This window comes from Ambystoma mexicanum, chromosome 3q, assembly GCF_040938575.1.
Source record: "Ambystoma mexicanum isolate Mex_15411 chromosome 3q, UKY_AmexF1_1, whole genome shotgun sequence".
In the NCBI taxonomy this organism is placed as follows: domain Eukaryota; kingdom Metazoa; phylum Chordata; class Amphibia; order Caudata; family Ambystomatidae; genus Ambystoma; species Ambystoma mexicanum.
The window spans coordinates 220571686-220594432 of record NC_090926.1 but is presented as its reverse complement, the minus strand read 5'-3'; the positions used below and the strand labels follow the sequence as shown (position 1 = coordinate 220594432).

Here is a 22747-nt window from a genome sequence, read left to right as displayed (position 1 = left end):
GTTGAATACATCACCCTGTTTTTCATCCTCTCTATATCTTTTCCTTTTATTGGACGTATTACCCTTTGAAACAGGACTCAGGGATGATCTTTCTCTCTCATCCGAACTTTCGTCCCATGATTCATCCCAGTCTTGTGTGTCCTGTCCATCTGAGCTGGATGTATCGCAATCCTGCGTTCTGCCTCGTCTCTACCATTACCTCGCTTTCCTACTGCCACTGCGCTTTTTATGTGGCGAGCCTGGGATGATCTGGGCCCTGCGAGCCCTCGAGGCCTTCTTTCTTTCCCCTTTACTTGTGCTAGATTATTTTGTGGCTTTGCCCCTCAGTTCTTGCTTCCCCTGTGAGAATGCTGGCCAGCATTCCACCAAGCTCAACTTTTCTGTAATCGGACCCAAACCTGCACATATAACCTTCTGCACCACTTGCCCCATCCTTTGTTCTAGCCTGCTGCGGCTTGTCTGAGGCTCTTTTGACTCCTCAGTAGAGCAGAGTTCTCTCCTACACAGTAAGACTGAGAATGTTTGCATTGGGACTACTGCTCCTGCTTTCCCACTCACACGCTGGCCGGCCTCCATTAGCCCTGCGCCCGCACCCACCTGCGAGGCAAAACATTTTGGGGTCATCTTTGACTCCACTCTCTCCTTCTCCAATCACATTTCGGACATCTCTAAAAAGTACAACCACCAGCTGCACCTCCTCAGAGGCACTCTTCATTTTCTCACCTTCCCCCAGTGGCTCACTGTCTCCAGGACACTGGTTCTCTCTAGGCTGAACTACTGCAACAACCTCTTTCTCAACCTCCCTGCCTCTGCTTTGCGCCCCCTGCAACTCATCCAGAACAGAACTGCAAGACTTATCCTTCGACTCAAGCCCAGGGACCGCATCTCTCTGACGCTGAAATCCCTCCACTGGCTACCCGTGGCTGCAAGGAACAAGTTCAAGACCCTTTGCAATGTCCACAAGGCTTTTTGGGACCTACCTATATGCAACGATGCCTACCTAAATACTGTACCTTCCGAGCCCATCACTCGTCTACCTCCAACGTTCTGCGAGTGAGCTGGTTATCGAAGCAGAGATTTGGAGGGAGAACTATATCCGCAGCAGGGTCCTCCCTCTTGAATAGCCTCCCTGCCGCCCTCCGTCTTGAGCCTGATCTCCTTAAGTTCCAAAGATTCCTTAAGACATTCCTCTTCTCCTCTTCCTTCTCTCTCCGTGTACCCTGCTAACCTATCTCTCCGCTCTATCACTCTCTCCCTCCTTTTCCACACAGCTTTCCGACTGACTGCTGGGTGTACCTCAGAGTCTGGCACCCTTGCCAGTGCTCTCGCACTTGCCTCCGGGCCTGCACTTGCATTGCCACTGCGCTTGGTCAATGAGAATGGCATCTCTCAGCACTTACCCAGTTTATGACTAACTGGGCACACTTGATTCCCCGCCCCCAACTCCCTGCACTTGTCCTCCCTACCACCCACCCCTGCCCTCTCCTGTATCGTCTGTGCACTTTCAAGGTCTGAATGTACCATGCCTTGAGGATCGTCTATCTCCCCTGTCTCCTTTCCTTGTATGGTGTCACCTCAATGCACTTGGAAAAACTGCAGAATCGGGGTCAGACCTATCTGCGGCTATCTACACTGTTAATTGTATTATATGCACTAAGTCTCCCTGGGCAGACTTTTATCATTCAGAAATTCAAGGGCTCTGAATGACAGTTGGTTTCTTTCCCCTTGTTCCCTCCCTCCTTGAGCGCTTTGAAACACTTGCCTTGTGTATAGGCGCTTTACAAATAAACATTACCATACCATACTCATTCTGAGTTTCTAAATTAAGCACAAAAAAGATATCCTGGGTACAAATCCTGGCCTTCCCATCGCAGACACCTATGTCAGTGCATCCTCCAGGGAGATATTCACTGATATCCTCTTCTCTGTCCCCTCTGTTAGACATATGGACTTCTCATCTCATTTCATCTCTACTCTCTCCCCTTTCACATCCTCTCCCATTAATGATGGAACCGAGTGGAAAGTCCTCTTGGCGGACTTCTTCTCCTCACGCTGCATCATTAATGTCTACCACACTGGCACTATTCTGGTTCAGGGTCCTCAGGCCAACCTCCTTCTCTTTGACTGGATCCTGCCATCCACATTAACTTTTTTCCTTCTCCTGCATCTCCCCCTTCTTCCCCCTCTGCCAACCCCTCTCGGACTGAAGAGCAATGCCCCTGTACTCCTCCTCAGAAAACCTTCAAAAGCAGAGACCGCCTCTACCTGGCGACTATTAACGCCTGCTCAGCCATCAAACACTCCGCTGAGATCTGCCTCCTTCGTGAATACACTGACTTTGACATTCTCGCTCTAACTGAGACATGGTTCAATGCCAGCTCAGACACCTCCTTTGACTCCCTCCTTCTTGGCGGCTTTAAGATAATTTCCAAGCCTCGACCTCACCGTGCTGGCAGTGGGGTTGCCTTAATCAACCCTGAGTGGGTTCCTTCTTCCATCTTACCCTCTCAGCTCTACTATTCCTTTGAGAGCCCGGTATGCAAGTTGGTTATCTCTCCCTCCTTCACCCTGACCATACTGCCATTTACCGGCCTCCTGGTGCTACCTCCCTGTTCCTCTCTGAATGGGCTGATTTATGTTCCTCCTTACTTCTACCTCTTCCAACCTGCTCCTCCTGGGTGACTTTAACATCCAATTGGACTCCCCTGGCACAGCATTCACTCTTTTTATTGACCTCTGCACCTCTCTATCCCTCTCCATTCTCCCTTCTGGTTCAACCCCACTCTGCTGGAAACACTCTGGATGCTGTCATCCACTCTGACCTCCCTCTCCTCTGGTCACCCCTCTTTCTTGGTCAGACCACTCCCTTCTCTCCTCCCACCTGGGTCCCTATGGCCCTGTGACCACACCTCCAAAAGCCCTGCCAATCTCATTCACAAGCATCTGCCCAATGAAACGAGTGTCAGCTGCTGCCTTCACTTCTATCTTTATCGCCCCTTACTGCCCAACTCAGACTCTACCACAACACTGCTCTCAGTAACTTCCACCTGTCCATCTCTAACACACTTGACATTCTTCTCCAGGTCACGAGGATCAGCTTGAAACATGCCTCTAAGCGCAACACCTGGTAAAACTCCAAACTTGCAGCCCTGAAACAAAGGTGCAGAGTTGCGGAACGGAAGTGGCAAACCTCAGGGTTGCTGCTTCCCACCATGCCTCTATCCTCCTCCTGTCCCCCTTCCCTGGACGGGAAGAAGGGGTTCGGCTTCTGCTACTCCTTCTCTCGCCAGCTTCTACCGGAAGGGGCCCTGTAGCATGAGAAATGGCTGGCAGAGTGGCCCCTGCCTCTGCCAGCTCTGCCGAAAACTCCAGTTCTGAAAACCCTCTTGAGGGAGGATAGAGCTTTATCGAAGGTGGAAAAAGTATTGACGTATGTACTCATATCCCTGATGAAGGAGTCGCCAAACAGCTTCCCCTTCGTGGCTCCCGCTGCTTCAGACGCAGTGAGTTCCGCCAGTTTAGAGTCCATCCTCAACAGGAGCGACCTTCTATGTTCCGCCGCCAGGAGACAGTTTGCATTCCTGAGGAATACAGCCTGCCAGTATCTCTGGGTCGATGGCTCGTGGCTGCCGCTTGGCTTCCTCTGCCATTTGTCACACCTTGTCTAGGGGTCCTACCAAGTCAAAAACCATATCTTGGCATGCCCTCGAAGAATGATGTCCCCGCTGAAGCGCCCCTTAAACGAGAGCATGCGCTCATCAATCTCTGGTGTCTCAGCACTTTATATGCCAAACGAGTTCGGGGGCACTCGGCACTGAGCTTGTTGCGGGCCTCTTGGGGTGCATGCCGGCTGTACCAACTGGGTGTCTTGGGTCTGTTCATCTGACAGCCAGTTTGTGAGGGATTTATTTATTTATTTATTTATTTATTTATTTATAATTTATATAGCGCAGAACCACTGACCATTAGGCTTAAGGGCGCTAACAACAAGCAAAACAAATAAAACGTTCACGAAGAAAGAGGTCACGGATGATAAACGTTATACCAGAAGGGAGGATCTCAGACCAAAGAAAATGAGATTAATTAAACAGATAGGTCTTAAGTCCTTTCCTAAACACTCTATTAGAGCTTTCATTTCTAAGTTTAAGTGGAAGGTTGTCCCACGCAATGGGAGCCGCAGAATAGAAGGCTCCACTCTTTGTCTGAGATAGTGCGCAGTTTGGAACGACAAGTTGAGAGAGGCCATTAGATCTGAGACTATAGTTACTGGTCTTAGGTTAAGTTCTTCTTTAAGGTAGTTGGGACCAGAACCTGTCAAGCAGTTGAAGGAGATGGACAAAAGGCGAAAGAGGATACGTTCCTTAATAGGAAGCCAGTGAAGTTCCCTTCTAGATAGAGAGATATGGTCTGATCTCTTTTTGTCCATAACACCCCTGACCACATTATTCTGCACTACCTGTAGTCTATTCACTTCACATTTTGGAAGACCAATGAGAAGACTGCTGCAATAGTCTATCCTAGAGCTAATCAATGCACTGGCCAGCGTCTCTCGACTAGTTTGAGAGAGGAAGGGGCGTGCATGAGAAAGTAATTTAATGTAGTATGAGGACGAGGAAACCAAATTACTGACCTGGGCTTTCATACTCAGATTACAGTCCAAGTAAATCCCCATTGTCTTAACCTTTTTCTTGGTCTTGATGACACGGTTATCAATCACAAGCTGGGAGTATAAATCTTCCAATCTGTGAATTTTCAGATCAGTACCCACAAGCATTAGTTCCGTCTTGTTGGTATTAAGGGCCAGTCCATTAACGCACATCCAACTCTGGATGAGCGAATATATCTGGTTGATTTTAGTTTCATCATCCGAGAAGATGCCCGTAAGAGGAATGATACACTGGGTATCATCAGCGTAATTAGTGAACTCTATGTCATTACTGTCCAAAAAATCAAGAAAGGGAATCGTAAAGATGTTATAGAAAATTGGTGAAAGACAGGCTCCCTGCGGGACTCCCTGCGTCAGGTCCATTGGGGTTAGCTTCTGCAATGTTGCTGCTCACTCGCCATTGGCGCCCATGAGAAAGGAGGTAACCCAAGCGGCCGCCTAGGTCGTAAAATCTGCCACCTCCCTCAGCCTGGAGACCAAAACTGAGTGGTCTACCAGGTTGAAGGCGGCAGATAAATCAAGCAACATCAGCATACAGGGGCTACCCTGGTCCATATGGCGAAGGAGCCTGGATTCTAAATCCAGCAAAGCAGTCTCAGTACCGTGTTTTTCCCGAAAACCAGATTGTCTCTTATTTAGAATATCATTAGTTCTTAGATGGGTAAGGAGTTGGGTGTACGCAACTCTATCGAGAATTTTCAGTAAAAAAGGTGAATTGGAAATAGGACGATAATTCAGAGGATCGTCCGGAGAGAGATCAGGTTTTTTTAGTAGAGGAGTTACCCAAGAGTGTTTAATACAGGAGGGAACAACACTATCTCTGAAAGAAGCATTAACAAACTTGCAGAGAGTAGGGATCAAAGAGGAAGCACAGGCTTTTATTGTAAGTGCCGGACATACGTCACCCTTACAGTTAGATGGTTTGAGGTTATTAATTAATACTGTAAGGTCGGCCTCTGAGATGGGCTTAAATGAGAACAGTTCTTCATTATTCCAACATTTAGCAGGGGTCGCCGGATCTTTAAAGCCCCTAAGCGATAGAGTGGCTTTGGCTTCGCCGATACCTCCATTAATTCTGGTGAGTTTAGCATCCATGGCCTCTTGTATTTGATTACACCATTTGGTGTCTTTAACAATAGGATCCTGAGTAGTGTTAGTGGTTGTTTCCAGCTCTCTAAACACCTTCAACAGCTCCTTTGGTTTGGACTGAGCTTTGGCTATCCTGTCATCAAGATAGGTTCTTTTAGCAGTAATCACTGCTTTTTTGTACGCTCTAACATGACCACTGTATGAGTCTTTATCAGCTTCTAATAGTGATTTTTTCCAAATGTAGAGAGCTTTAGTTTTAGTACTTTTTAATTGTTGTAGTTCTTGAGAAAACCACAATTTGGTTTCCCTCTAAATTATTTTTTTATTAGTAATGGGAGCTAGGGTATTTACTGCCTCTCGAAGAGTATTCTGGTAAACCGCAGTAATATCTTCGATCGAGGAATCATCTTTGATCAGACTATTTAAGGTGATGAACCAAGGGTCAAGAGCCTCAGGTGTTAGTTTTTTTATATTTCTACCACCTATGGTACTAGAAACAGATTTCCTATTATAAATAACTTTATCTGATAATAGTTCGAAGTGGATGAAAAAGTGGTCCGACCAAGGGCATGGGCTCACATTAAGGTTAGCTGGAGTGATATTGAGACAGCTCAGCCAGTCGAGAGAGTGTCCCTTCACATGGGTCGGCACATCAATTATTTGGGAAAATCCTAAATTTGACAATGCTATGTCTACTTGATTGGCTTGTGGGTCAGCCTTGTCCCCGAACCAATAGTTTAAATCTCCTGATAGCAGGACATTAGATAGGGGTTTTAGGAAGGTTGTCAATACTTCAGATAATTGATTGCTAAAATCTTTCATAAGATCTGGAGGCCGATATATAAGAATGATGTTAAGTGTGCTTTTGGCGTGCATGCTAATTTTTGCATGCAGTATGTCGCATCTGGCAATGTTACATACATAGACTTTCCTTACTTTAAGTTTTTCTTTATAAATCAGGGCGACTCCCCCCCCCCGTCCCTTCCAATCTGTCCTGTAGCAGGATGTTATATCCTTTTGGAAAAGCCAGGGCTAGGGTAGGACCAGAGGCGAGGTGATTCCAAGTCTCAGTGATGGCACATATATCTATGTTATTATAAGATATATAAGAGGCGACATCTAATGCATGTTTAAGTAGAGAGCGGGTATTCAAAAGTAGACATTTCAGAGTTCTATTACATACAACATCATTTTCAACTGTAGATAATGACAAGACTTGTTGTGTGTGGTTTGTATTTAGCACAATATTGGTTTGTACCATTTTACTGGGTATCGGAATAACATCAGGCGCAGAGCCATTCGTGTTAGAGGAATCAGCATCTATCCTAGGGAGCGAGATATCTGCCTCCTTTTGCAAAACAGACTCAGAACTAGGCAGTGTGGATAGCGAACCAGTTTGCAAATGATTACTTTTGGCTTTGAGATTAGCAACTTGCATCAGAGATAGAAGATCAGCAGACCTTCGTTTCGAGGCTAATCTCTCTTTGTCTATGAAAGTCAATAGGTCATTAATACCCATCCCGTTTACCTGAGTGTATATTACGGTCGGCAGAGTAACAAAGCGATCCTGCGGCCCAGGAGCGTCACGGACCAGCACAGACCGGCTACACGCGTTCGCGCCGGCGCGTTCGCGCCGAGATTGAAAGGAAATGGGTGGAGCCAAGCTCCAGGAAGCCTGGGAAGTGTAGTTCTAGTTTACCCTAGTCAACATGCACGAACACAATAATTCTGAATCATGTTGCTTCCTGATCTAAAACAAAGCTAATAAAGAATTGGTGTTGCTGTAACAGGCACCAAGGTAAATAATGCAGCTAAAGTAGCACCGAAGTATTAAAAACCAAGTCAATTTTAAAAACACTTTAAAATTCTAAATTCAATGAAAAGAAAGATTAGGAGTCTAGCAAAGCGAAAAGTGAGTCGTTTTATACCGGCACAGACTGGCTACACGCTTTTGCGCCGGCGCGTTCGCACCGAGATTGAAAGGAAATGGGCGGAGCCGAGCTCCAGGAAGCCTGGGAAGTGTAGTTCTAGTTTACCCTAGTCAACATGCACGAACACAAGATTTCTGAATCACGTTGCTTCCTGATCTAAAATGAAGCTAATAAACAATTGGTGTTGCTGTAACAGGCACCAAGGTAAATAATGCAGCTAAAGTAGCACTGAAGTATTAAAAACCAAGTCAATTTTAAAAACACTTTAAAATTCTAAATTCAATGAACAGAAAGATTAGGATTGAAGTTGGCACACCAAGAAATATGCTTCGAAGTTAGGTACTTTTATACCCACTTGACGTACGTACTCTGCAATTTCTCCAGTGCCAACCTGCATCTCGAGTTGTGCCATAGGAAGCCCCGACATGTGGTATTGAGTGTCCTAAAAAAGGCTTTAGGTATATCGAACGGAACGTTAGTGAAGTAATGGAGGAGACTTGAGAGCTGCAACATCTTTAATAGCGCAGCTCTTCCCATCAATGAGAGTGGCAATCTAGCCCAGAAAGTCATGGATTTCTCAATTTTACCTACCGCTCTCATCGTGTTTTGCATGTGTTCTATCTTAGAATCATTAAAAATATCTACTCTCAAATATCTAAATGTGTCCACCCCCCATTTAATCGGTAGCTCTGGTAATGTATTCAGGGGTTTCCCTTTATACCCCGCTAGGGGGGAACAAGCACGGCTTCCGTACATTGATCATGATACCAGATAGGTTGTAGGTAAAGAAGCATATCATCAGCATATAGGGAGATCATGTTTTTGTTGCCCCGCGTGGTTATGTCTGCATCTTGATATTCTTTTCGGGGATACACTGCTAATGGCTCTAAGGCCAGTATAAATAACATAGGAGGCCATGGGCAGCCCTGCTGTGTGCCCTATCTTAACAGCCATTTTTCTGAGATATTGGTGCCCGTCTTGACCCTCGCCATTGGATTGCTATATAGCAGCTTTACCCATTTAATATATGTGACACCTATACCAAAGCTTTTCAGTACCACCAGCAACCATGGCTATCTGACCGAGTCAGAAGCATTGACTGCGTCCAGTGAGGCGAAAGCCAAAAGCTGAGTGCTGTCATGCATGTAATCTATGATATGTTGTAACTGCCTTAGGTTACATGTAATATTTCTACCCGGGACATACCCACGACTGGTCCGGGTGTATGAGTTTGGAAATTACTGGCTTCAGCCTGTTAGCCATCAGAGCTGTTAGTATCTTCCCATCAAGATTAAGCAGCAAAAGGGGTTTGTAAGATCGATTTCGGATTTGTTGGGCTTCAGTAGTGGGATAGTGACTGACTCTCTCAGCGACATAAGTAGAGTGTCCCTGTCTAGAGCTTCGTTCAGCATTGCTAGTAATGGGGGCATGACATCGGCCATGAATTCTTTATAAAATTCACTTGGTAATCCATCTGCTCCTGGAGCTTTACCAGTCAGCAACCCTCTTAAAGTGTGTTCTAACTCCTCTATGGTGAAGGGGGCCTTAAACCTGTCAGCTGCCTCTGCATCCAGCTTCGGGAGATCTATCAGTGCTAGGGCCTCCTCTAGCGCTGATAATCAAGTTACTGACGTCTCCGCATACAATGCCTTATAATGATTATAAAAAATTCATTTATACCTTCTTGTGCCTCACAAACCTCCCCATTTCCTGCTACTATTGCCCGCATCATATCCTCCTCAGATTCACTTTTATACAGCCAGGCCACTAAGCGGCTTGGCTTATCCCATTCGGCATGCTGTCTTTCCATGTATTTACTCAGCATTCCTAATCTGTCCCAGTGCTGTAGGCACTCCTGCTGTAGGCTGATGATCTCCTGAGCCTTTTCTCAGGACATGTATACACATCCCATAGTTGAGAGTATTTCTCCTTGAGAGGTCTAAACATTGTCACTCCTCTTAATAGTCTACAAATCAAAGGGTGTTCTCCTATGGCGACCCCTTCAATTCTAGGGTGACCTGCTGATATCGCAGAGCGAGATGTATTAATGAACCTATATGCTTTCCCTTGTGCTGCCATCTGGGCTAGGAAATTTGCTACATGAACCACATCTGTTCCATACACCAGCCACTCCAGTTTGCTCATGCAGATTTATATGCTCTTTGGGTTCCTGGTGCCCAGGAACGTTAATGATGAGTTCAGCCTCATACGATAGGCCTGGCCTAACCCAGGCTCCCATGAAATCACCCACGCGATCAGGTTGTGTTTGCCTGCACTCACTAATGGGTGGCTGAGTCCCCTGGGATCCCTGACAATGGTATGCAGAAAAACATTGCGGCAAAAATGTCACCTTTACAAAGAATTGCGGCATAAATGCTGTAGTTTGACCCGGTAAAGGTGTACCCCATTATACCATTTAAGGGAAGCGGGGGTTGCGTAGGTGTCCCCAGGCCCTCTAAAATGGTATAATGGGGCTGGGGATATGCAGGGGTGTCCCCCGCATCCTTTACATGGATTGTGGCGGCAAAACCACAGCCTTTTTGCCCCTGATTACTTTTTGTGTAAACAGCCATTTTTGCTGCGATTTTAACACATGACGGACAATGCCTGACCCCTCCAGTCTGGAGTGATGAGAACTACAGATGCTTTATGTCTCCTCATCTGAGCTAGCGTCCTTGCAATCATCGAGAACGGCGGGAAGGCATAGCCTGTGCTCTGATCCCATGACTGGAGGAAAGCAGTTGGTTGTTCAGTCTCGATGTGAAAGGTCGATTTTACATGGACCACACCATCAGGCCTCAAAACACTTTCTCATCCAGCTTCCAATCGCTGGCGTCTTTGGGATATCTGGAATGCCTGTCTGCGACTTCGTTTTGGCGTTCCGCCAGGTACTCGGCTGTCACTGAGACCTATCTCTGGAGGCAAAGTAACCAGAATTCCTTTGGCATCTCTGCCAACATTGTGGACCTCGTTCCTCCCAGTCTGTTTATATATCTGACTGCTGACACGTTGTCCATCTTGAGTAGAACACAACTTTGTGCTCTTTCTTGCATCCAGCATCTCACCGCAAAGGATCCGGCTAGAAGTTCCAGACAGTTGATGTGTAAGGACGTCTCTTGTTCCGAACACCTGCTCCCTGTTGACAGGTCTCCAATCCCATTTGCTAGCATCGGACTCTATGATCAGGTCTGGGGATGAGCCAAATATCGCTCTCCCATTCCACACATCCATGTGGTAAACCCACCATTCGATTTCCTCCTTCACTCCTTGGGGGATTGGAACTCTTGTTTCGTAAATTGCGCCCCTTCTGAGGTGTTGCATTTTTAACCTCTGAACGGCCCTGTAATGTAATGGTCCCAGGGAAATGGCCTGAATCAATGATGCTAGACACCCTACCAGCCTGGCGATGTCTCTCACCGACATCTCTCTCCTTGTTAGTGTATGTTTGATCTGTTTTTTTATCTCGTTCACCTTGGGGATGGGTAGACTGAGAGATCCCTGGGTTGTTTCCACCAAGAACCGCAGGAATTCCATGGTCTGTTCTGGGTGGACCTTGGATTTCTCCGAATTTATAAGGAATCCCAGTTTCTGGAGTAGCTCCACTGTGATCTGCACCTGAACCTGAAGCGTCTCCTTGTCTTGGCACATTATGCAGATATCATCCAAGTATATTATGAGGTGAATGCCTTGTTCTCTCAGGTGTGTCACCACAGGTTTCATTAACTTGGTAAAACACCAGGGGGCGGATGCTAGTCTGGATGGTAGGCAACGGAATTTCCAAGTTGCCTCCCCCCATATCAATCTCAGAAACCTCTGCTGTTCCGCTGCTATGGGCACTGTCAGGTATGCGTCCTTCAAGTCTATCCTGGCAAGCCAGTTGCGCTGTAACAGTATGTCTCTTAGGAGGCGAATCCCCTCTATTTTGAAATGTCTGTATACCACAAATTATTTCAACCTTTTCAGATTGATAATCGGTCTTATTTTGTGTTTCCCTTTCACAATAAATATTTTGCTTATGAAGCCTACTAAAGAGTCTGTCACTTGTTTTATGGCCGCTTTGCATTCTAGCCCCTTCAGTTTTGCTTCTAGTAACCGCAGGTCCTCTATGCTCAGATAGATGCGCTTTGCTGGGGGTGTTTGCCATGGTGTTGTATGAAGATCTATGTGGAAACCTTGAACAGTCTTTAATACCCAAGCATCTTTGGATATGTCGCGCCAGCACCCTAAATATTCTGCTAACCTTCCCTCTACTGTCGGGGTATTTACGCTTAAGGTGCGCTGGAGCTTGCTTGTCCTCATCTGCATAATTCTGTTGGCGTTCCCCTTGTCGCCATCCTCTGCCCCTTCCTTTGCCCCTAGAGGGGAAAAAAGGGTTCTTTCTCTGATCTTCCTGTTCTCTCCAATGTAGTTTCTCACCGTAGGGTCTGTTATATGCGAAGCGGCTGGAAGAGCAACCCCTTCCTCTGCCAGCCCTTCTAAAAATATGTCCCCCAAACACTCATTTGAGTGAAGCTTGTGCTTTATCGAGTGCTGCATAGGAATTTGTGAACTTAGTTCCTTAATGAAAAAATCTCTGAAGAGTTTTCCCTTTGTTGCGGACGCTGTTTCCGGCGAAGCCAGATCGCTTAGTTTGGGGACAATCCTGACCAACAGTGACCTCCTCCTTTCCGTGGTAATTGTCCAATTGGTGTTACTCAACATGCAAACAGCTCAATGAGAACCCTTGGGTCTACTAGTTTGATCTTTTCCAGGGCCTCTTCCCCAGTTGCAATATTTTAGTGATTGGGCCTACCACATCTAAAATCTTGTGCTGGCAGGAGCGCCAGGACCTAACCAGGCCTTTCCTCATGTCTTTCATGTTTTTCCCTATAAAGGTGACCAACTTATCATCTATTTCTGGGGTATCTGCGACCCCTTCAGGGAGGTATGGTCTTGGGCATTCCGCCCTCAGTTTACTCCTACTTCTTTTTGCCAAATGTGTTCTTAGGGTTTTTTTTAAAGATAGGCTGCTGTCTTTTTTGGTGGTTTCCACTCAGAGGACCAAGGGTGGATCAATGCTTCCGGGTCAAAGTCATCTGCTCCCCCGTCTTCCTCCTTATTCGCTTTCTTTTTCTTTGGCGCTTTCCGGCCTTCCTCATCTGAGGATGATATTGAGAATACCTCCTCTTCAGTATAATCACCGTCCCAACCATCATCCTCTGAGCTATCGGACGAACCATCTTGCCACCTGCTAGGCTGTGATCTGGCTTTCACATTCCTTCTTTTACCACCCTTCTTTTTTGGAGGTGTGCCCGGGTGTTATGGGCCTCTTCTGCCCTATAGGCTGTTTTTCTGTCCCCTTTTACTCTTCTATGGGTTCTTATCCCTTCTAGCTGCACTAGCTCAGACTCACAAAATATCAGGTTTTACCTGGGACTGTGTCCGTCAAAAGTTTATCTGTGGTATCACTCTTGGCCTGCAGGGGCACTTTTGCCAATGCGCGATCTAATGATCGAGGCCCAATGCTGCTGCTTCTTCTTCAGGCAACGCGTTTTGTTATAAATACGGTCAGGAGCTTCTTTGAATTATATCAGTTTTGCTTGCTCCGTTAGAGCGCTCTATTCGCTGCGATCATTCACTGAGGAAACAAAGGAAGAAAAGTGAAAGCGCTGGAACTAAGTTGTCCCTTCACGCATCCTCTTCCCGTCGATGTGCTGCCCTCTCTAGGATTACCACGTTGTTGCTGTCGCCGGACTTCTCAGCCTGTTTTGCCCGCAACTAATTCTTTTAATTACCCTGCGGATGTGCTCCACCAGATAACTAACCTACATGTGCGCCCTGTGACGTAATAAAACAGTATTAGAATAGCTAATCATACATTCCCACACAATAAATCATGATAAGGAAAAACAAAATGTACTAAACTTGATGTCGAATTTTACTGGGAGGATGGCCTCTTCTACCGTGAACCTACTCAGTCTACGCCAGGAGACTACAGGAGAATTGTAGTGCCCCAGGAGATGAGATAACAGTTCTTACAGTTAGCCCATGAGAGCCCTCTAGCTGGCCACTTGAGTTAGAAGAGGACCAAAGAGAGGATATCTGTGTATTTCTACTGCCCCAAGATGGGGGCTGATGTAGAAAAATTCTGTAAGAGCTGCCACACTTGTCAGACTTCTGGCAAGAGTGGAGCCAAGACAATAATGTGGCACCTTTAGTACCCCTCCCAGTGGTGGGAGTTCCTTTTGAGAGGGTGGGGATTGATATTGTTGGTCCACTAGACCCTTCAACTTCTTCAGGCAACCGATTTAGATTGGTTGTGGTAGACCATGCTATCAGGTATCCTGAAGCCATACCTGAGGGCTGTTAATGCTCAGGCAGTGGCTAAGGCCCTCCTTGATATCACTACCAGGGTTGGTTTTCCTAAGGAGGTAATCTCTGACAGGGCGTCACATTTTATGTCCCATTACATGCAGACCACATAGAAAAACTGTGGAGTGACATGCAAGTTCTCAACAGCCTACCATCCCCAAACCAATGGGTTGGTGGAGAGGTATAACAGAACTATGAAGAGCATGATAGGTGCTTTAGAGGAACCCCTTAGAAGAAAGTGGGACCTTCTACTGCCATGCCTTCTCTTTGCTTATAGAGATGTCCCTCAAGCGGGGGTTGGTTTCAGCCCTTTTGAACTGCTCTATGGTCATCCGGTTAGAGGCCCTTTGGCCCTAATCAAGGGCAGGTTGGAGAGTGCTCCTTTCCTCTAGCCAGTGAGAGTCACTGACTATGTGCTAGGTCTCCGGAGCAGAATGGCACTCATGATGACAGAAGCTTCTGATAACTTGAAAGCAGGTCAGGCTCTGGTCAAACATTTGCATGACCAGAAGGCCAACATGGTGGAGTTCACTCCAGACCAGCTTGTTCTAGTTATGGTACCTACAAGGCAGAGGGCCTTACAGGGCAAATGGATTGGACCCTTCAAGGTTGTGGGCAAACTTGGAGAGGTCAATTATTTAGTGGACTTGGGCGATCCCAAGGAGACCCCTAGGGTCTATCACACTAACCGTTGTAAGGCTTATGTTTCCAGACCAGAACTAGGAGCTTTTCTTCTAACCTCGGATCAAGAGGAGGAGGAGGAGAGTGAGCCTCTATGTGATCTCCTCAGGGGAAAACCTTCAGATGAGAAAATGGAGGGAGTAAAATTCTCTTCAGATCTGACTCTGCAACAACAGGAGGAGTGCAAGGCTCTGTTAAATCAGTTTGCCTCCCTGTTCTCATTGACACCAGGCTGGACCCCTTTGGGGCCAGCATGATATTATCACTGGTGACAGTCTCCCTGTCAAAATCAGGGGTTACAGGATGTCAGACCATGTAAAATCCCACATAAAGGAAGAGGTCAAGAAGATGCTTGATCTTGGGGTAATAGGGCCATCTACAAGTCCATGGGCTGGTCCAGTGGTACCAGTGCCAAAAGCAGGAACCAAGGAATTGAGATTCTGTGTGGACTATAGAGCTCTTAATGCAGTCACCACGACTGATGCCCATATTTTACCCAGGACACATAAGCTGGTGAACAAACTTGGTTCAACCAAGTTCCTCAGTACATTTGACCTGACCTCAGGCTATTGGCAAATAGCCCTGACAGACCATGCCAAGGAGAAAACTGCATTTTCTACCCCAGACGGCCTCTACGAGTTATATTCCAGAGGATGGTGAATCAAGTTCTGAATGGGATGGAGGACTTCTGCATGGCATACTTGGATGACATTGCAGTGTTCAGCCCCACTTGGGAAGAACATCTTCACTGCCTTGGGTATGTTTTACAGGCTCTTGAACAGGCCCATCTGACCATAAAGGCTAGTAAATGTAAAATGTGTCAGAGCAAAGAGGTCTACCTTGGACATGAGGTAGGAGGAGGTGAAATAAGGCCATTGTCTAGCAAAGTACAAGCTGTGCAAGACTGGGCCACCCCTACTACCCAAACCCAAGTGAGAGCCTTTCTATGTCTCACTGGGTACTACTGGAACTTCATTGAGAGTTATATGACCATAGCTTCTCCCATAAATGTGATGATCTCACCCAAATACCCCAAGAAGATCAGGTGGAATAAGGAGTGCACTAAGGCATTTGAAGGACTGAGGAAAGCCCTTTGTCAAGCTCCAGTCTTGAGAGCTCCTTACTACAACCAATCCTTCATTGTACAGACAGATGCTTCTAATACAGGGGTAGGTGCAGTTTTGAGTCAACTGGATGAGAAATGCAGGGAATACTCTATCTGCTTCATCAGTAGGAAACTAAAGGACTGTGAGACAATGTGGGCAACTATTGAACTTGAGTGATTTGCCATTGTGTGGTCTCTGAAAAAGTTTAGACCATACCTGTATGGATCTACTTTTGTAGTTCAGACAGACCACCCACCCTTGAGATGGTTAATGCAGATGAAGGGGGAGAATCCTAAATTGTTAAGGTGGTCAATCAGCATCCAAGGGTTTGATTTTACCATAGAACACAGGTCAGGGTGTAATCACCAAAATGCTGAGGTCTCTCCAGAAAGTATGACCGACTGGATTAGGAGATTCATCCAGGAGTGGATTAAATCCTCCTGTCCCTTAGTCACGGGGGACTGGTGTTAGGGAGAATTCTCATTTCTGTGCTAATTCCCTTCCACCTTAGAGACCCCCAGCTCTTTTGCTGGACTTTAGGACTTTTAATTTTTATCCTGGAGTGAGTGAGACCTTTTTCTCACTCTCTCGTGTATTTTTGATCTGATTTGGACTCTGTGTTTCTTTGTTTTTGGAGTCTGACAAACTCCATAGGCATCTACCTTTTGTAGTGTGACACACAGCACCTTCACTGCAGTGTCACAGAGAAGTCCTTTGGATTTATCATAAGGTTTAAATACCTTCTCTTGGGTGAACTACTGTTCCCAAGAGTAGTAAAGTGAAATTGACTTTACTTACCTGTTTTTCCTATGTAGGTCCAGCACACCACATCTTATGTGCAAGTGCAGGGGTTACTTAGTAGCACCTTTTCCTACTTAGTCCTGTAACATTTTTAATGTTACCCTCACTATTTTAATGACTGGTGGCAGTGGTTACATTTTCCGACCATTGTGCGTTTTTACCGCAGGCTGAATGCTCAGCTGCAGTATAGAACCCATGTGTGACCATTTTGTCAAAATGGCCCGTCTTCATTTTTTGTCATTTCTTGGTTGTGAGGTCTTTCTTGGGTTTTCCTCTGTGCGCCAAACCAGGTTTAACCCTTTTGTTCATTTTGCTTTTGGCGGGCTTCAGTACTGAAACCCGTCTCTGGTTCAAGTGTGTCTGGCAGGGCAGGAAGCGAGGGAGGTGCCCGAAACTCCCTCACCTTAGTCTCCTTGGTTACCTCAATGCACCCAGTGGTGGCTGACTGGCTTGCTGTCCTTGCAGGACAGCCACCCAGCTGTGTGAGTGACAGCTAGGCTGGGAATGAATGGGAGAAACCTGCATAAAAGTCGAGGCTTCTTGAACCAAAGACAGAGTCGACCACTGGAGGAAACATCCGATGACGGAAACTGCAAGAGAAGCTTCCTGCACCCTCGTGGACCGTTGAACTGCCCGGTGAAGCCCTACTGTAGTGCTGAAGCTCCAATTCTGAATCGACTAGAGAAGCACCGGAAAAGATGGCTTCTTCCCTCAGGTTGGTGGGACCAACTAACCCCAAAATGAACTTTGCTGGAGGACCTTCCCCCCAACTGGCTGTACGTCTTTGCTGTTGTTTGTACCGAGTGCCAGGGGTCGAGAAATCCATATCGTGCGGGCTCAATGTCTGTTGTGAGGCTTTAGATCAGTTTAATAACCAGAGCTTTGCTGTTCTCACTCCTCCTAACGGCCCGGAATATGAACATTGAGAGCCGGAACCCTTAATTGGTCCTGTTGCGCTCAGGATCACTTTCGTGACCACAGCGCCCCCTTTCAATGAAAGGAGACATTGCGCTCGCCGGAGCTCACTGCCCCGTCCCGAACGCCAATCAAGTTAATATACTTTCACTACTGCCTACGAATACGCTCTGCCAAACTCCCACGTGCTGCGCTCACGTTGCGTGGTTACGCTAGGTTATCTATGCACCTTATAAGGTTAATACATCTCATACAATTAAAGCACCATAACAAAGTCAAAACAATTAACTGGCTGCCCAAGTTGCAAAGAAAGAGGAAGCACAGAGGAATGCAAAGGAAGATATTGGGCTATAACTGACAGGATTGGTTGGAAATGCACGTGTTCTAGTTTAGCATGTCAAAATGGACTACACAAAAAAGACTATTCCCTTGGAAATGTAGTTTTTTAATTTGTACATATTGATATGGTTGTAATAGTTTCAATGCTGCTCGAGTTTAAAGAGAGAAAGAATAATCCAAGCTTCCGTCTTGACATAGAATTCTGTATAAGGCGCTGTTTCAGTTGCACTATTACTTTATGAGGAAGAAACTAATGCGGTCCTGAAAGCTAGTAGACACAATGGAGTTAGAGCAAAATGTTATAATCTCTGCAAGATTCTCGATTGTAAGGCCCTAAAACTAAACAGGCTTGTGAACTGGAAAGTCTATCTGGTGGAGGCAAGAACAAAGACCGTGTTCTAGCTCTGGAAAATCCCGGCCACTCCTTTGCCAGCTATTGCATCATCCTTTTTTTGTTGCCGATGAGTCACGCTAATAGAGCGGCGCGTGTCCTTACTCGTGACCATTATTTAATGCTCCTCCAGAGCCACTCCCCACCACGCAACGCGATGATTTCGGTGTCGTCGCCGCTCGCGTTGTCTTCTCAACCCAACCTGTCCCGTCAAATCCCGCCTACACTTGAGAAAAAGAAGTACAGTAACGGTTGAGATGTTAATTACACTTGGGGCTGATTGGCTCAGGGACCCGAGCGTTAAGTAGCAAAGACGTTTCCCACTCTATGGGTAGGTTGTGTGGGTGACGTTTTATAAATCAGAGAAAGTCAACGGCTCGAGGAATAGAGTATCATTATTACGGCCATTTCGAGATGGAGAATTTAACTTCTAGTGGATTATTGAATGGCTACTAAATCAGTCCGAATCAGGTTGCTTAGTTCACCTTGTTCATTAATTTCAATATGATTAAGTATTGAATAGTTTCATATATTCTTTTTATATATTGAAAGTAACATATTTTTCAGAGAAAATAAGTTTTTTAATAGAGTAAAACAACCAAAATAAAAACGCTTACGGTAAATATTGTACTATGGTAAGTTTTTGTTGTGTTTAACTTCCTTAAACTTAATTCTCTCATGAGCCGACCCCCTGTTTGCCTGTTTATGAGGCAGGGATTGACGCCATGGTTGTTTGTCACTCCCTTCCCTTTTCTCTTTCAGTGCTTGCTCTGGCCCGCCCCTAGCCGAGCTGATAAAAGGCCCGACTGCGCAGTGCTTCCATTCAGTCTACAACAGCTGAAGCAGGAAAACAATGGTTATCATGAGCGCACGATCCCTCGCCCAGACCAGCCCAAAAACCCGTTTGGACCCGCTCCGCACACCTCGTTTCTATCAGTGTCATAAAGCTGGTCCCCGAAGGAGAAAGGTCAGACGTGACTGGGTAAGAGCATTTGAAAAGCTCATCTCTCGGCGGGTGTTTACTCCGTTTGTTATTGTTGCCGGTAGGGGTGTGGTCTAATAGTTCTTGTAATGTACCTGCTGTTTCACAATGTAATCGCTGTTCTTTGTAGTTCATTCCACTTACCCGTTCGCCTATGCATGCATTAATTAACATATTCCCTAGTAAATAGTAGTCCTTCCGATGCGTCACGCATCCCGGTTATGTTTTCCTTCCCTACGTTTGACTTAACGTATTGGGGAAAACCTCAATACTTATGGGTTTTCTAACCGCCTATGCTTTAGGTTAACCCACCGATTTCCAAATACGTGGCTATTTCCCAACCCATGTTTTTACTCTTGTCTATATTCTCTATCCATTCCTCCTGTACTTGTATCCACCGTCTATACATGCATACGTCTAGCTACTCCGTAATGCTTGCTGGATCTTAAGACCCAATCTCATCCATTGTACTGATTCGGTCCATTTGATTGTAATGGTTTGTAGCAATCTTTATTGTAATGTTATTTAATGGGGGCGGGGGTAGCCTCGGGAAGCAAGAGTACTTTACTTGGCCGTGGTATAGGCACACTTTCGATCTCATGACCACAGGGTTGGAACATACGTTTTTACTCGAAAGGCATTTCGTGTAGGAGGAATGCATCATTTAGCGCGAGATGTGTAACACTGCAGAAAGTTGACGATGTGGAACAGGGGGGGTGGCTGTAATGGTCGTCATCGAAATTACGAGAATAATTCTTTAATTTTTACGCTTACATCAGGCCAGACAAATTAAAGGATTCCCGGCCGAAACAAATTACATAACAATGCCAATTGGCACGCAAAACTGAGAAGGGGGCGGCGGCGGTATAGGGTGGGTTCAGCTCTAGTGCATACCTAGGCATTTGAGCCTCAATTTATCATACACTTTACCATGTGTTTTTGACACCCTGGCTTTACTCACGTCGCCCACATGATTTCCCTGGTGCTTGCAGTAGTTAGCAACACCAGTGTATTCCGTATCAAATATTGCAACCACGTTTACTGCCAACGCTGGGCATTTCCAAATAGCAATGTTCAATTTCAATCAAGACATTGTGTGAAATTAAAGCGACATTCTTCAGCATCACCAAGGTTACGGCTATCTTAGCCAAATTACTTCGGCAGGCTTGCACTCCATTCTTCCTGAGATGTGTAAACGTGATGGAAGCTCTTTCCACTTAAATGCTTTTACACTTATTTCCCACAACTCCTTGGTGCTGTTCACCTCCATTTACATTGCCATGTCCCTTCCCTATGCTTTCTTTCTTCCATCACTCTTCCTTTATTTGCTTCCATCATTGCAACAATTGTCTGCTATTCACTGTAACCACCCAAACAAGATATGGTGGTTTTCATTTAAAAATGTTGGCGCGAAAAAACTGCTGCAATAACATGTCGGCCGTGTTTATGCATAATTAAGGGTAATCCGTAACAAGCAACCACATTTGTTACATGTCCTCACTGAAAACTCGCAGGAGTTCTTTCAGGCCAACGTGTAGGCCTTGCTAACACTGGTGCTGTGCAGCCAGGGGATATCAGAAATTGACATTAAACTGTCCTTTAGTCTATTTGCGTGGCAGATGGGCAAAATTGCTAAAAGCTGGTTAGTGTCTTCTTTTTTTCTCTTGCAAATCATTGTTGAGCTACCATTTTCTGCGCAAATGGCCCGCTCCCACATCGGTGCATGAACTACTACCCTCGCGGTAGTAAAATCACGCAATGCCCTCCCCTCTATGTAATGGAAAGTCGTGCCAAGGTCAGGGAAAGGAAACTACAGGAATGTCATCACTTCCTAGTTCTGATGCAAGTGACTGATTGCAAATTGCTCCCAGCTGCATTACTGTGGAATGTTGACGCCCCTCCCATGCCAGCGCGCGACTATCATTATTTCCCTAGTGAGGCGTTCACATAATGACAGATAAAACATTCTGTGAACACGCCTGGTGGAGCGTGTAGTGTACAGTACATGACATAAAAAACCGGGACAGGGCAATTTACATAGAAGTAGGACTAACTCTTAAAGTGGCTGTCCAGGCACTACTCTTCAGTAGCGTTCGGCGGAGAATGGGGTTTAGTGTTACTGTTCAAATAAACACATATTAATATATCACAAACAGTATCTTAAAGTGTAAAATCCAGCATTTCTTCTGTGCGAGATTATGCATTCCTGCCTGCCAAAAAACCGGGACCACTGCAGTTTCCAATGGAAACATAATCTTGAGAAAGGGGGACCGACCATCGAATTCAGGGACAGTCCCTACAAAAGCGGGACATCTGATCAACCTAGTCGTTTGGACTGTGGAAATGTGCCACTCGCCACATCGCTCCTCTGGTTTGCATTCCTCTTCAAGGACCCCAGAACCGCAATATGAGGTGTTCGCGGCATACGATGCGTGTGAGCGACTGCTTCGGTTTTCAACATTAATGTTGGGGATGGGATGGCATACCTGCCTACATTTGAAAATAAAAAACCCTGAGTTATGCCACGCCCACAGCCAAACAAGACTTCGCCCATTTGCACATGACACCGCCCACATGTCAGAAAGGTAAACTCAGTTGCAATGTGATGTTGCCAGAAACGTGCAGTTCAATGTGAAATATGCATATTTCTTTAAATTGGCATTTCATAACCACCCAAATTGCATAGGACGAATGGCATTCGCCTTCCATAAAATCAACACGTTAAAATGTGCACATGTTTTAAACTAAGAACCAATGCAAAGGTTTTCCCTGGAACTTAAGCGAAATTGGACATTTCACCTTAGTAGTTTTTCCATCAGGTTTTTAGTGCAGTGGTGAGGTGTTCAGCCTGCAAACCTGAGGTCGGCTTTAATTCAATTGAAAAAGTGAGGGGACTCTGTCCACCCACGTTCCTCGACTTGAGGCCTGCCTGGCAAACTGAGCAAAAATAATAAAAGCAAAATAAAAGCGGAATACTGCTTCCAATCCGGTGTCATGAATGACACCGGATTGAAAGCAGTGTTCAGGGTCCGCATTGAAGGCCAACTAAAACATAAGGCAAACTCGGCAAAAAAGAATGAAAGCTGAAGCAAAATAACAGCGCGTTTTGTTATTTTGCTCCGGTCTGCATTCTTTTTGCCCATTTGCTGGAAGCGTTAGTCCAAAAAGCAATCCGTAAAAGATGCCCCTTCATGATTCCTCTGCTGGGGAGCAATTGGGCCAGAACAAGACTGGTCTACGTTCTGCCAATATTTTTTGAGGGGGTTGCTGTTGGGCCCTTATTATCGTTAGGCCGAAACCTAAACCCCACTGACCGTTGTTGAAGCTTTCTGCCAGTGACTTGTACTTGCTCTGGAGGTGCAAGTACTATGTATGTGGAATGTGGTGAGGTCCTTGTAGATAGAATGTGGTGTGTGTGTGACTGCTGGGGATTATAAATGTGGCAGTTAACATTGTGGAGCTGCAAGGTGTGGATGTGCTAGTGTTTTACTGTCC

General features: G+C 45.9%; 1 protein-coding gene across 1 annotated transcript in view; it reads left to right on the top strand.

Moving 5' to 3' along the window:
• Positions 1–18606: 18606 nt before the first annotated feature.
• DDIT3 (DNA damage inducible transcript 3) overlaps positions 18607–22747 on the top strand; it is a 53824-nt gene continuing 49683 nt past the window's right edge. Inside the window, exons 1-2 of the mRNA XM_069653590.1 lie at positions 18607–18741; positions 19033–19252. The gene's annotated coding sequence lies outside the window, so the exon portion shown is untranslated. The remainder of the gene's footprint in view (positions 18742–19032; positions 19253–22747) is intronic.